The 15229-nt window shown below is 48.0% G+C and overlaps 1 long non-coding RNA gene across 1 annotated transcript in view; it reads left to right on the top strand.

Moving 5' to 3' along the window:
- The first annotated feature begins 288 nt into the window (after positions 1 to 288).
- Positions 289 to 15229, top strand: part of LOC146799189 (uncharacterized) — a 30928-nt gene continuing 15987 nt past the window's right edge. Inside the window, exons 1-2 of the long non-coding RNA XR_014969244.1 lie at positions 289 to 364; positions 4510 to 4588. This is a non-coding gene — a long non-coding RNA (uncharacterized LOC146799189). The remainder of the gene's footprint in view (positions 365 to 4509; positions 4589 to 15229) is intronic.

The raw sequence follows: 15229 nt of genomic DNA, 5'->3' as shown, positions 1-15229 counted from the left end.
GGAGTCTCCCGTCAGCATCGTGTCTGTTGGCATATATGTACTTGTAAGAGGTTGATGATGTAAGACGGGCTGAATGCGTGTGCACGAGGCTATTGGTGCTGAAATAAAAGAGGCTGCGCTGGAGTGCAGGGGCTAGGTGATCTGGAAATGCGAGAGTCTCCAGTTAACCCTTTAAGGATAGGAATTATTGAGATGCAGTGGCGTGTGCACAGCTGAGAGTCAAACGCAGCGGGAGGCCAGTGAAATGGGGATGAATGAGATTCATTGGAAGTGCACGAGGCCAGTCATGACGCAATGAGGCTTATTTGAAGAGCAATGGGCCAATCGTGTGGGACGGAGTGGGAGTTCACCGACACTGCTTCAGGTCAGGAATGAAAGAGACTCAAGTGAAGCGGATGAGGTCTGTAATTCAGCATGAGCGGGTTTCGCATAATCCCTCTAATGAACGCAATTAGTGTAGACCAGTGAAGTGTACTCACCTTTTAATAAGGGCGATGAGAGAGGCCTCAGTGACCTCCCTCCTGCGCCCAGCCCAGTGCTGTGGCCGCTCAGCCGGGCACCTCTCAGTGCACCGAGGCCTGAGATATGTATGGGCCGTCCTCCCAGCGCGGCCCGCCTGAGATCACCCGGCCTCTCACTGCATCGAGACTCGCAGGCGCTGAAGGGAAATCCGTCAGATGTAGGTCAGATCTACAAGCACAAACCCCACGGAGCGCGCGGGCGGGGCCGAGGGAAGAAAGTGTTCATTCAGTGTGTATATCGGTACGGGCCCCCGGGGGCAGCTCGCTTTGTATTACACGGTGTCACATCAGCGTGCGCACATCATGCGAGAGGCCCGGCGCACGAGCTGGGCCGCACGCGCCTTGTGCAGCCGGCCACCGAAGAGCCGCCCCGGCGGAATCCAGGCCGCGCTGCCCGCAGGCGCCAGATAAATTAAGGGCACCGCACTGTAACGAAGCGCTGTATTGCAGCAGATAATAAAACCGCTCCAAATGAAATTAAAAAATCCAGATTAGACTGGCCTCCCACCCGGGCCTGAGCCCTTTGGTTTCCGTGGCAACATGGAACCGTCCAGGCTGATTAAAAGAAGGGCTTCCACAAGTGTCTTTACGTAAAGTTGGGCTTTAGAAGGCTTGTGTGATTTGTGGCAGCACCACCTTGGTGAATATGCGTGATATAAACTTGCTGATCAAGTGATTATGTCATCGCGCCACTTCGACCAAACTGCACTCTGGTGTGCAGACGGCCCTTCCCTAATAGCGTTATTGTGTGTTGGAAGCAGGGGTTGGGTGGATGGAATTCGATACTGTCAAGAAGGTGCAGACACAGCACTGAGCGTTTAATAAATGCAAATTGGCTAGAGACGGCTTTTGGCATGGACAGCTGGACCCACGCCCAGGGCGCCAATCTTCAGCAAGGTGAGAGAAAGTGTCACAAATGATTCAGTTTAAAGTGCAGTACTTCTTTTAATCATTGGCAAACGTACATCGTGTGCAGTTTTTAACACTGTCACCCCTTTCCTTGCCCTCATATCCCGCTCTCACCGCAAACTGCATTGCCGCCGCTCATTATTACACCCTCCCTCCCAAACAACTTGGCACCAATGTTGCGGAGCTAAGTCGTGAGTGTAACGGGTGAGTTGGAGGCAGGGCCGGGTGTTTGCATGGGCGAGCAGGGCCCAGACCCGGGCGCCCATCTTCAGAGAGGCGCACAGAGCGTCTTTAATCATTTGTTAACGTGCCACAGTGTCCCAGTTTAACATCCCATCAGCCCTTTTCCTTGTCCTTCACAACAAACACACACAAAAACCACCCCCAACAAATAACGTAGCACCAGTATGACAGATCTAAGCTGTGAGTGTGTTTGGTGTATTGGGGGAGGTGCAGAGATGTTTGTGTTCAGAGACCAGTTATTGCTGTAATGTTATCAGTCAGGAGTTGAATAAAAAAGGCCCCCCTTTTTCTGCCCAGGGCAAGGGAGTAGCCAGAAAATTAAAATACCCTCACTTCGAACAAAAGCTCTTATGGCACCTGGCAAACAAAGTAAGTCACCACAATCCTCCCCAGAAGAGCTCTCTTGTCTCTTCCATGCAAACATCTATCCATTCATCCACCATTTCACCTTTACATTCTTTCATCTATTAATTCTTGCACCATTCCGTCCATCTGCCCATTCATATCCAGACCTAGGTATCATCTACAAACCAATCAATTAATCAATTAGGGGGTTTAAAGCACGCTACTCACCCGTGAGGGTCTCAAGGCATCAAACATATCCAGGTATCCATCTGTCTATCCATCCTACCTTTCACTCATCCACCCATCCATCCATCCATCCATCCATCCACCCTTTCACTCCGCCAACCATCCTTCCACTCACCCATCCACTCTTCCGCCCACCCATCCACTCATCCATCTATCCATTTACCAGTAGCGGCTCGTGGTGGGAGTGCTGCCGGGTGCTGACGGGTGGGGGAGGGGCAAGGTGGGGGGTAGTAAACTGCGGAATGCAGCCACACAGAGGTAAGTACACAAACAAATAAATAAAATGAATTTCGTTGCACTCGCTGCATAGCATTTGGCGATGCAGCGCGCGTAAAGAAATTTGTTTTATTTGTTTGTGTACTTACCTCTATGCGGCCGTATTCCGCAGTTTACTACCCCCCACCCTGACCCTCCACCGCCCCACGTCATTGTCCGGCAGCACTCCCACCACGGGCCGCTTCTGCCATTTACCATTACACTCATCCATCCATCCATTTACCCTTTCACTCATCCATCCATCCTTTCACTCACTCATCTATGCTTTCACTCATCAGCCCATCCATTCACCCTCCATTTCACTCATCCCTCCACCACTTCATCGATTCATCCATCCACTTTTTCATCTATCCATACACCTTCTCTTTTACTCATCCATCCACCCTTTCATCCATCCATTGATCCTCCCTCCATTTTACTCATTCATCCATCCATCCATTCATTCTCTCATCCATCCATTCTTTCACTCACTCACTCATTCATCCATCCTTTCTTTCACTCATCCATCCATACTCACTTTCACTCCAGCCAGACATAAATCCTTTCCATCCATTCATTCTTCCTTTCACTCATCCATCCATCCTTTCACTCACTCAGCAATCCATTCATCCTTTCTCTCATCATCCATCAACCCACCCTTCCATCCACCAACCCAGCCATCCTCCCATTCACTCCTCCATTCAATCTTTCACTCATCCACCCATCCAACCTCCCTTTCACTCATCCATTCATTCATTCATCCACCCTTCATTTCACTCATGCATCCATTCTTTCACTCATCCATTTTTACACCATCCTTTCACTAACCCATCCATTCACCCTTTCACTCACTCACACAGTCATTGACTGACTGACTGACTGACTCACTCACTCACTCACATAGACCCATCAAGAACTCCACCCCTGCTGTAGCTGCTTCAATTGGGGTCCCAAGTCCCCAGCATCCATCATTTCACTCATTCACCCATCCTTTTGCTTATCCATCTATCCGCCCTTTCACCCTGTCCATCCATATACTCTTTCACCCCATCCATCAATTCATCATCCACCCAGCCACCCATACTTTCACTCACCCATCCATACTTTCAATCACTCAGCCGTTCTTTCTGTAATCATCCATCCACCCTTTCATTCATCCGCCCATCCATCTACCCATCCATCCATCCACCCATTCATCCATCCATCCACCCTTCCTTTCATTCATAAATGCATTCTTCCACTTATTTATCCATACACTCTTTCATCCAACCATCCATCCATCCTCCCTAGTTAATCCATCAATCTACCCATCCATCCATCCCGCCTTTCACTCACTCATCCATTCTTCCTTTCACTCACCCATCCAACCTTTCACCCCCAAATTTTTCCAATTCATGTTATGAGCCAGTTGTAGACAGAAGAGGCCGATCAAGAACTCCACCCCTGCTGTAGCTGCTGAAGGAGGAAGGGGCACAATTTCCCTGAGCCAGGGCACTATCTTAGTAAAGGTTGACTTTAATTGGGGGAGTTGTGCAGATGTTATTGTTCAGAGGCCAGTCACTATTATGAAGTAATCAGTCAGGGACTGACCTATGAACATAAAAAGGACCACCTTGCTGTCTAATTTTATTCCCCTTCAGTAGGTAAGGGCACCAAATTTGTTCCCACCCAGGGCACTATCTGAATAGTGCCATCTCTGAATATGGATGTGAGTTTCTTGGACAGGCATCAGTAAGTTGAACAACAGGTCTAAGCTCAGATAGCACGAGGCCAAATGTTCACCCAAACAGACAGAGATGTTTCAGCATGGAGAAGAACCAATGATCCCTTTGAACATTATCACTTGCAAAATTAACTAAATAACAGATGGAACAGTAAGCAGAAAAAAATGTTAATTTAATTTAGAAAGAAAATACAAATGTGATATGTGTCTGGGTATTTGTATTGCACACTGATCAATAATTACATGGTCTCTTTGAGGTTTGTGCAGATACTGGCCTGTGGTTGTGACTCATCCAGAGGAGGATCCCTTGAGTGGGTCATGATGCCTCTCATCACACTCAACAATGGTAATATATAGCAAATTATCACTGTGCATCTGCATATCTGGTTTATTCCATGGAATTCTTTCATTGGTATTTGTTTTAAAAATAAAGTTTAACATTGCGTGGATGCAAAGGGTTAGGTTTGAGCAGTGGGGTAAAATCATATTGAAAAAGCTTGCAACTCCTGTGTCCCTGTGCAACTCAGCTGCGTCCCACTGCTCCACATTTTTCTGATGCAGGAAGAGCGCCTTCCAGGCTGAGCAAAGGTTAGCCTGACAGACACTCTTGATGGTTTGGTCAGGCAGTCAGATGCTAAACACGCGCTAAATGCACAGACTCCTGGCTGCTTGAACCTACATTTGTCATTCTGAAGATTTCACAGTCTTGCAAAGTCTTCTGAGAGTCTTCTTCTTAAGCCCTGAAGTGTGCAGGGCCAAGTTTCTATCAGTGACGCTTGTCATAGAGTATGGTGGGGTCAGCAGCTCTCACTGACCCCATCCCACTCTGTGTGAACGTAAGGAAGATTCTCCTTTCATTGGGTGACTTTTAACAAGGTCAGCCAATGAAAGGAGGCAGTGGTATCTTCCTTCTGAAGCCTCTGGGAAACAATAGAGGCTTCCCTGCCACCACCCGAGATCCCTGCTTTGGCTCAGTAGATTTTGTTTTAATGTTGGGTTCATGCATGCGTGTATGTATGGATGTTTGTGTATTTGTGTGTTTGTGTGTGCATGCTGTGATGGGTGTGTGCATGTGTATGCGCTGGGTATGTGTTTGTATGTAGAGGATAATGTTCATATGTGTATATGCCCGCCACTCCCCTACTGTACATTACGGACTGCCACTGGTACAACTTCATTGTAACATGCAACCGGTGAGCCAAATAAACACCGTTTTGTTCATGTCTTTTTTGCTTTTCTGTGGTACTAAACTGGAGTTTGTTCTTTGCAATGTAATGTAATAAATTCACGAATGTGTGTTTAATAGTACAGTTCCTTTAAATAACGTGTTATTGTGCCACACTTATTTTCACTGCCATTGCATGTGTATGGATGTATATACACAATGACTTTTATAGGGAAAAACTAGCCATATGTTAAGTTTTGAAAATCAATATGTAGTTATAGTTAGGACCTAGTTTCCATAGGAAAAGCATTTTTTGCCTTGCCTATATCTTTGGCGCTGTTTGACGGAACTTCACAATGTCAAGTTGGGTCTTGTTGTGCATGGAAACTCTCGGGGTGATCCATCAAGCGGGAGCCGAGAAAAAGGGAGGGGCTCACTAAAAGTGTGTTTCCCATGTTAATTTCCATAGGGATTTTGAACACTACTACAGTCTGAACTCTGGATGGAATTGCACAAAAGTTGGCAGAAAGCTAGCTCTTGGTCTAGAAAGAGTGCTTTTTGTTATTTGGCATAAATCAGTTCAGTAGTTTTAGAGTTATTAAAAGAAATCCAAATATGTATATATAGGGGCGCTGATCCTTCTTGATGCCTATGCGGAGCTTTGCAAACCCACGCACCAGGATCAGTGCTGTGATTGGCGGGTCGCAAACTATGTAGAAAGTTGTGGCTGCCATTTTATACAGTGGGACAAGTTCCTGGGGGATGGAAATAAAGGATAGAAGGAAGGGGTCAGGGTAGGGGTACCCTGACCCCATGGGTGTATTATAAAGGTGTTTCAGGGACCCCTTATGAATATTAAAATGTTAGAGAGCATTTTTGTTATGTGATTGGAGTCTTGGACCCATCATGACGCTCAGCGCACCCCCTTTGTAGCATTGCGGCACAGTCGCAAAACCTTGCTGAAAAAAAAAAATATTAATTCCACCCTCACTCGCACTCTAATGCATGGACTCACAGACCGACTCAGAGCTATAGTGAAGCAAAAATAGAAGGAGCAATGAATTCCTCTAAGTAATTATTTTTTGAACAGTTAAAATAATCGAAATTTCCTGAAACAAAAAACCCAATACCAATCAACAATTCTGCAACAAGCTAGAGCTCCATTTTCAAAGCAAAGTTAAGTCAGTGTATGACTCTTTCTTAAATGCTAAGCAACCTGAAGACCGAAACAGTAGATTGTCTAAATGTAGTCATAATGCTAGCACTCTCCCTCATTTTGGGCCACTGACAATGGATCAAACGCTGAAACTATTAACCCAAATTCAATCAGGTTCACCACAGGACCCATGTCCAGCCAGAATTATTCATCTGGTTTCCGAAGTGATAGCCACACACCTCATGACTTTTTTTAACAACCTGTTTGAAGAAGGTTATTTTCCAAAAGATTGGAAGATATGGTAAATTCTCCCACTAATGAAAAAAACAACTTAGATACCGGTGACCCTAATAATTACCGGCCAATCACAAAATTACCACTACCTGCTAAACTGGTTGAAAAAATCATCATCTAGGATTTGACAACATTCATAGACAACAATAAGAGTCTTGATTCAACACCGTTTGGATTTCGTAGTCATCATAGCACTGAGCTAGATCTGAGCTCCGCTACGGAGTAAATCAGACAGATGATAGATAATGGTGGAAATGCGGCCCTGATCCTTTTAGATCTGTTGACATGCTCTCTTAATGGACCAACTTGAGTCAATTGGGATCAAAGACAATGCACTCAAGTTTATTGCTTTCTTTTTAGCTGACTCGAGTCAAACAGTTTCATTTGGCTACTTCACCTCACCAGCCTTCTCACTGCCTTGTGGGGTGCCTCAGGGCTAATTATTAGGCCCCACACTATTTAACCTCTATGTCACTCCACTTGCAGCACTGATTAAATCTTTTGTTTTTTTGCTGGTCTAATATGCGGACGAGATACAGATTGTCATGTCTGTAACCGGTAATCCGGAAGCCACCGCAGTTCTGTTTCATGACCTCATGCTCCACATCGGGAAGTGGATGAGCAGCAACTGTTTGAAGTTGAACTCCTCAAAGACTGAGGTCTTGCTGTTCGGCAACAACCCCTCTTTTTGGTCCCCCAGCTGGTGGCCTCAAGAACTAGGCACTCTACCTACCCCAAGCAGTAGAGCAAAAAATGTGTGTGTACTTATCGATAACAAGCTATCGTTCAAAGGACAGATAACCCACATCACCTCCTCGTGTTTTTATATTCTGAGAATTCTTAGGAAAGTGTTGCCTTATGTTCTACTTAGCCTTCAAAAGATGGTAGTTATGACCCTTATCTCTTCTAAGGTGGATTATTGCAATGCGCTCTTCATCAATATTCAGAAGCGCTTTCTCCAGAAGCTACAGATGCTGCAAAATGCAGCAACTCAGCTATTGCTAGGCATCTCAAAACACAAATCTGCTTCTCAAGCTTTGATTCAACCTCATTGATTCCCTATAGGCAAACAAATTCAGTTTAAAGCACTATATAGTGCCTTCAGGGCCCAACAAGGCATTGGGCCAGACTATCTGATACAGCGTTTTCAACGTTACCCCCAGCATGCTCTCTGCACTCACCCAATTCTGCAAATCTTTTAACCCCCTGATTTAAGAAAGCTAACTGGGGTGGGAGGGGATTTGTATCCTGTACATCCAGGTTGTGGAACTCACACCCGACAAAACTACAATTCAAGGCAAATCTATTGGAATTCAGGAAAAAATCTAAAAACTTGGGGGCATATTATCAAGACAGGCGATAAAATTATCACCGTTTTAGTGGCAGAAAACTGCCGTTAAAACGGCGATAATGGGCTTGATAATATGCTCTATGGAATTCCAATTGAAGCCCAGGTTAGATGTGAAGGACATCTAACATGGGCTTCAATTGGAATTCTATAGAGTATATTATCAAGCCCATTATCGCCGTTTTAGCGGCAGTTTTCTGCCCCTAAAACGGCGATAATTTTATCGCCTGTCTTGAGAATATTCCCCTTGGCTTTTTAGCAAATAGTCCCAGTACCTTCTATAATAGTTCTGGTTTTACATTATGGCTTAACGCTGAGATACCTCTGCGTAATTGTTGTGCTTTAGAACTCCTATTTTCATTTCATTTCAGAGGGTCAAATACCCAGTCACAGACCCATTCAGACATTCATATAAATACGTATGACCCACTCACATTCTCATTCACCCACTCACAGACCCACTCATATTCTCACACACCCACTCACAGACCCACTCAGACACTCTCACACCCACTTACAGACCCACTGAGAGACTCCTGCACCCACTCACATGCCCACACACCCATTCACAGACTCCCTGACACTCATGCATCCATCCACAGACCCACTCAGAGACTCGCACATCTACTCACAGACTTACTCAGACACTCACACACCCACCTGCAGACCCACTCAGATTCTCATGCACCCACTCACTTATCTACCAAGAGTCTCATGCAGACACTCACAGACCCTGTCGGACACTCATACACTCACTCACAGACCCACTCATATTCTCATGCACCCATTCACAGACCCACTCAAAGATGCACATACTCAGAGATCCACTCAAACATTCATGCTCACAGTCACAGACCCATTGAAACACTCGCACATCCATTCACAGACCTACTCAGAGACTTACACTCCTACTCACAGACCTATTCAGAGACTCATGTACCTACTTACAGACCCACTCAGATACTCATGCACCCACTCACTCACCCACTGAGAGGCTCTTGCAGATATTCACAGACCCTGTTGAACACTCATGCACCCAGTCAGAGACCCACACACACTCGCACATCCATTCACAGACCCATTCAGGTAATCATGCACCCACTCATACATCCACTCAGAGATTTATGCAGCCACTGATGGACCCATTCAGACACTCCCACACCTACTCATATTATCACACACCTACTCACAGACCTAGTCAGAGACTCACATACCCACTGAGACCCACTCAGACACACACATCCATTCACAGACCCCCTCAGACACTCATGCATCTACTAACTCACCCACTGAGAGGCTTATACAGAGACTCACAGACCTAGTCATACACTCATATACCCACTCAGATACTTATGTACCCATGCACAGACCCACTCAGACACTCATGCACCCACTCAGACACTATCATACCCGCTCACATATCTACTCATGTTCTCACATACCTACTTACAGACCCACTCAGACACTCATGCAAAAATCCACTCATCCACTGATAGGCTCATGCAGACACTCACAGACCCTGCCATACACTCATGCACCCACTCAGAGACTCATGTACCAACTCAGGGACTTACACAGGCAATCATGCAACCACTCACAGCCCCACTCAGACACTCATGCATCCACACACATACCGACTCGGACACTCATGCACCCACTCACAGGCCCATTCAGGCACTCACACACCTACTCACAGGCCCAATCAGACACTTGTGCACACATTCTTAGACTAACTCATAGACTCTCACACCAACTCACAGACCAACTCAGACACTAATGCACCCACGTACAGAGCTCACTAAGACACTCATGCATCTACTCACTCACCCACTGAGATGCTCAGGCAGACACTCACATACCCTGTCAGATACTCTTGCACCCACTCAAAGACCCACACACTTTTGCATCCATGCACAGACCCACTCAGGCACTCATGCACCCATTCACAGACCTACTCAGACATTCCCACACCTATTCACAGACTCACTCATATTCTCAAGCACCCACTCAGAGACCCATTCAGACACTCATGCACCCACTCACAGACCCACTCAGAGATGTACCCACTCACAGACCCACTCAGACACTCATGCTCACATTCACAAGCTCATTGAGACACTCACAAACCCATTTACAGACCCATTCACAGACTTGCACCCCCACTCACAGACCCACTCAGAGACTTATGCACCCATTCAGATACTCGTGCAACCACTCACTCACCCACTGAGAGGCTCATGCAGACAGTTACAGACCCTGTCAGACACCCATGCACTCAGTCAGAGACCAACATACACTCACACATCCACTCACAGACCCATTCAGGCACTCATGCACCCACTCATGCACCCACTCATGCTCCCACTCATGCTCCCACTCATGCTCCCACTCATGCTCCCACTCATGCTCCCACTCATGCTCCCACTCATGCTCCCACTCATGCTCCCACTCATGCTCCCACTCATGCTCCCACTCACGCACCCACTCAGAGACATATGCAGACACTGGCAGACCCACTCAGATACTCACATATTTACAGATCTACTCATAGACACATACACCCATTCACACCCACTCAGACACTCATGCATCCATTCACAGACCCATCAGACACTTGTGGGCTCACTCACTCACCCACTGAGTACCTCATGCAGAGACTCACAGATATAGGCAGACACTTATACACCCACACACAAACCCACTCAGACACTTATGCATCCACTCATAGACCCACTGAGACACTCATACACCCACTCACAGAGACTCAAAGACTCATGCACCCAGTCACAGACCCACTGAGAGGTTCATGCAGAGACTCACATACCCTGTCAAGCACTCATGCACCCACTCGGAGAACCACACAGACACTTGCACATCCACCCACAGATCCACTCAGGCACCTATGCACCCATTCACAGATCCACTCGGAGACTCACGCACCCACTCTCAGAATCACTGAGACTCCTGCACACCCTCAGAGATCCACTCATATTCTCACTCATCCATTCACAGGCACACTGAGACACTCTTGCACCCACTCACAGACCCACTAAGAGACTCATACAACTATTCACAGACCCACTCAGATACTCTGTGTTGGACTTGGCCCTTTTGGCAGGTTCACCCCTAAACTTTTTGCAATTATCCTAGCCTTTTCCCTATGTAGTGTTAGTGGTTTTAGACCCCTTAGCACTTTAGCACTGTGTCCCAGTGTAAAGTGCGTGCGCTCTGTGTCACATTTAGTGAGACTGGCCTGCCCTCCCATGGGAATGCATGGGGGATATGTGTGTCTCTGGTAATTCCTGATGTGAGAGGAGTGCAGGTTCAAGTTTAGTATGTGCGTACTCGTAAGAATAAATGCTGCGCAATGATGTGCGCAGATTTATTATACCTATAGGAGAAGTGCCACTTTAGTTGGCATTTCTGTGTGCTGTGTGTCTGCCTGCCTGATGTGGAGTGCATGTCTGGCTTGTGATTGACAGGTGCTAGATGGTGTGGGGAATTCCAGGAGCCAGTGTGAGTCAGCCCAGTGGTGAATAGAGAGATCAGCATGCAGAGGGGAGAGAGGAGTTGCACCTGGGACCTGAATAGGACTGTGTCTTCCCTCCACAATGCTGGCTCTGCCCCCTGTGGTGTGTCTGAGCACCTAGCCCCCACCTGACAATGGAGAGAGGAGCTGAGCACAACAAAGTGCTCCAAAGCTCCCCCAAACCAGTTGCATCTGGTTTTTCCCCAGCCCTGTGCTGGGGGAACAAAGGAAAAATGTGTATAAAAGAAGGGGCTGTGACCCCATGAAAATGTTCTCTGTTGCTCATGACTTGAGGGGGGCCTGCTGCTGGGCACCAGGAGGAACCGCCACTAGGGACTGCCTCCCTGCTGGAGGGCCCTGTGAGCTGGCCTGCCTGGGCCAAAGCCTTTGCCCCCTCCTTCATCCCAAGACTTTCCCTGAGCTTTGCCTTTTTATTTGGAAAAGCGCTCGTCTGGTTGATCCTGGACTTTTGCCTCTAGCGCCCTGTGAGCGCTGTATTTTGATTCCTTGAGAGCGCTTGGCTTTGGGCAGCAGAGAAGGAGCAGGTGTGACCTGCAGAGAGGAGCTGCCCTTTGCCCGAGGGAATCCCGGTTGGGGATTCCCTCACAAGACCGTGAAACAGAACGGGTACCACCCCGTATTGCGTGCATCGTGGGAGCCCACCCCACGTTATTTTGCTGCCGCTGGTAACTTACTTAATTAACAGGAGCCTACCCCGTATTTCCCGCAAGGAAAAATCACAGCCGCAGCCCGGGCTGAATCAGAAAGTCAGGCAACCTCAGTGGAGACCTGGGCGGGGCTTAAAGCAGGAAGTGGACAGGAGCCTACCCCGCGCTCCTGTGCCGAAGGACGAAGCCGACGGGAGCCTACCCTGCACTCCGATGCACCAAGGGAGTGAGACGTGGATGCAGGGGCTGCCGCACACCAGGAGAGAGGCAGGAATCAGACGGAAGAAAGAGGGAGGCGGCGGATTCCTGAGCAGGGCTCCCGCGTGTGTTGAGAGCCCTGCAGAGTCCAGAAGTCCCGGTTCCACGGAGACCGTACCGGAAGAGAAGGGCTCCGGTCTCGCCAGACGCCTACCCAGGAAGAAGCATCTTTGCGAGTAACTCCCCAGGTAAAACGCTCCCAGCCGCGCTTTGCTTATGTGAGGCCGGGAGCAGGTGAAGAGCCAGTGGGGGGGCTGTGAGCGGGCGGGTGCAAAAGCAAGATTCGAGGAGCGCCCTCGCCACGATCTTGAGTACAGCGGGGGCATTTTAGGAAAGCGGTCCCCCATTGGAGCCCAAGTGCAGTGGGGGCATTATACGGGACAGCGTCCTTCTGGTATTGGCCCAGATAAGTGAGGGCCACAGTTAGAGGCAGTGTCCTCTCTGGGGACCAGTGCGCCCTCGCGCATCGTAAAGGGGGCTCAAGAGGCACCGGGAGTGCCTTACCTGATTGGGGCACTTTTTGTTGCTAATTGGTTACTTCCCAGCTGGACCTCAGTTAGCGGACAGCTGCAACGAGGGGGGCAGGTTTTGTTGAAGAGCCCCAGAGTGGAGCTCAGGGGGCACGCTGGTGCCCAGGCTCATTGTCACAGCTGCCCAGCACTTAGTGGGCAGCTGCAACGTTTAGGTTGTGCCCCTGCGCGCTTTGCTTAAATGCTTTGGCAGCTAGCCCTGACACTGTTGGATATAGGGCGTTGGAGCCCTGTGAAGGGACAGTTGGCCTGGGGACAGTTTTTCATGTGTTGTGCCCCCGCGTGGGGCACCCTGTGTTATGCTGGTAATTACATAATGTAATTGAGGATATGTCTTATACCTAATGCTACTGTGATAATGCTGAGGCCATTATTGTGCCAGTAATTACTGGTTGTGTTCTACGTCTATAAAAAATCTTACTATTACTATTTGTTCCAAGCGATGATTCTGACAGTGGTCCATGTGGCCCTGTCATATGTATATAATCCCCTGTCAATATTGGCCAGTGCCAATTGGCACAGTGTATATTGTGTGATTACTATCTAATGTGTTTTATTATAATACAAAGGCTATTGTTATATATAACCTTGTGTGGAGTTCTTTTTGTGGTGTGCTTGGGATGTTGTTGCTGTGTGCGTGCGCAAACGCTTTACACATTGCCTCCGGGATAAGCCTGACTGCTACCAAGGGGGTGAGCAGGGGTTATCTTTGGGTTGTAACTTCCTTGCCCTGACTAGAGTGGTGGTTTCTGCCTGGCTTTGGCGCAAGCCTTAGCCAACCAGAAATCCCATTTCTAACACTCATGCATCCATTCACAGACCCACTCAATACACCCACTCACAGACCCACTGAGATACTCATGCACCCACTCACTCACCCACTGAGAGACTGATGCAGACACAGACCTAGTCAGACACTCACACATCCACTCACAGACCCACTCAGGCACTCGTGCACCCACTCACAGATCCACTCATGCACCACTCACAGATCCACTGAGAGACTCACTGACCCACTCACAGACACACTCAGAGACTCCTGCACCCACTCATATCCACTTACAGATTCATGCAGCCATTCACAGACCCACTCAGACTATCACATCCACTCAGAAGCTTAAACGCTGTAAAGCCCTTAATTGTATGCAGGTGGTTCCAGAGTGGGGTCATCAGCACAGTCAGAGGTGCGTAAGTGCCTTGTTGGAAGAGTGACCAATATGGAGAATATACATTACAATCCCGTTCGGGTTGTTGGAACCAGGATATGTGTACATAAAAATTATTACAAATTATAATACAAGGGAGCTGCCCCAGTAGGTAGTTGCTATCTGAAAACGTGGCTGGTTATGCCCGGTGCACCAGTAAAAAGTGTTGGTACAACTGTAACACCACTAGCCTCGTCATGGTGGAGCAGGGCTGGCTCATGTAACAAAGCACCTCGTAGGGAGGAGGCCAGGCTCGGGAACACCCAGAAAGGGTGGGCCCAATGTACTCATCATGGAGGGGTGGGTAAGGGGGCAGTGCTGATGTCTCTGTCCATTACAGAGCTGGAAAGAGGGTTGGGAGGCCGCCATCAAGTCAATAGTTATCCCATGATGGGATGGAAAGAGTCCAGGAACCCAACATCTCACAGTGTGGGGGAGTGATAGAGATGTGAAAATGTGGGACAGTGCCTGGGTAAAGAAACCCCAATACGGGTTGTAAAGCCTGGACATCCGCCTTGAATGTGTGGTAAAAATTGTGTCACAAGTAAGAGGATGAGCTTGTCTGGCTGGATATCTGTGTAAATATCCTCTGTGTGTGTGGATCTGCTTCCCATATGAAAAATAGGTAGGTCTCCTGGGAGTCCCACAGTACTGTACATTAAAAAAAAAATAGGGCCTTTTGATTGGATGAAGGCTTTTCTTCTCACGTCTCTCATTTCGGTACCACTGTACCATTACCAGTGCCCTGGTGAGTGATCTGATTAGCTGGCTGCAACAGAGAATACAGTTTTGTAGCTGCCATTAGGGTAGTCTGGGACTTGGTCCCAGTGTCCT

The sequence above is a fragment of the Triturus cristatus genome, chromosome 9 (assembly GCF_964204655.1).
Source record: "Triturus cristatus chromosome 9, aTriCri1.1, whole genome shotgun sequence".
Lineage (NCBI taxonomy): Eukaryota > Metazoa > Chordata > Amphibia > Caudata > Salamandridae > Triturus > Triturus cristatus.
Note: the sequence above shows the minus strand (reverse complement) of the source record. Positions and strands in the feature narration are given on the sequence as shown.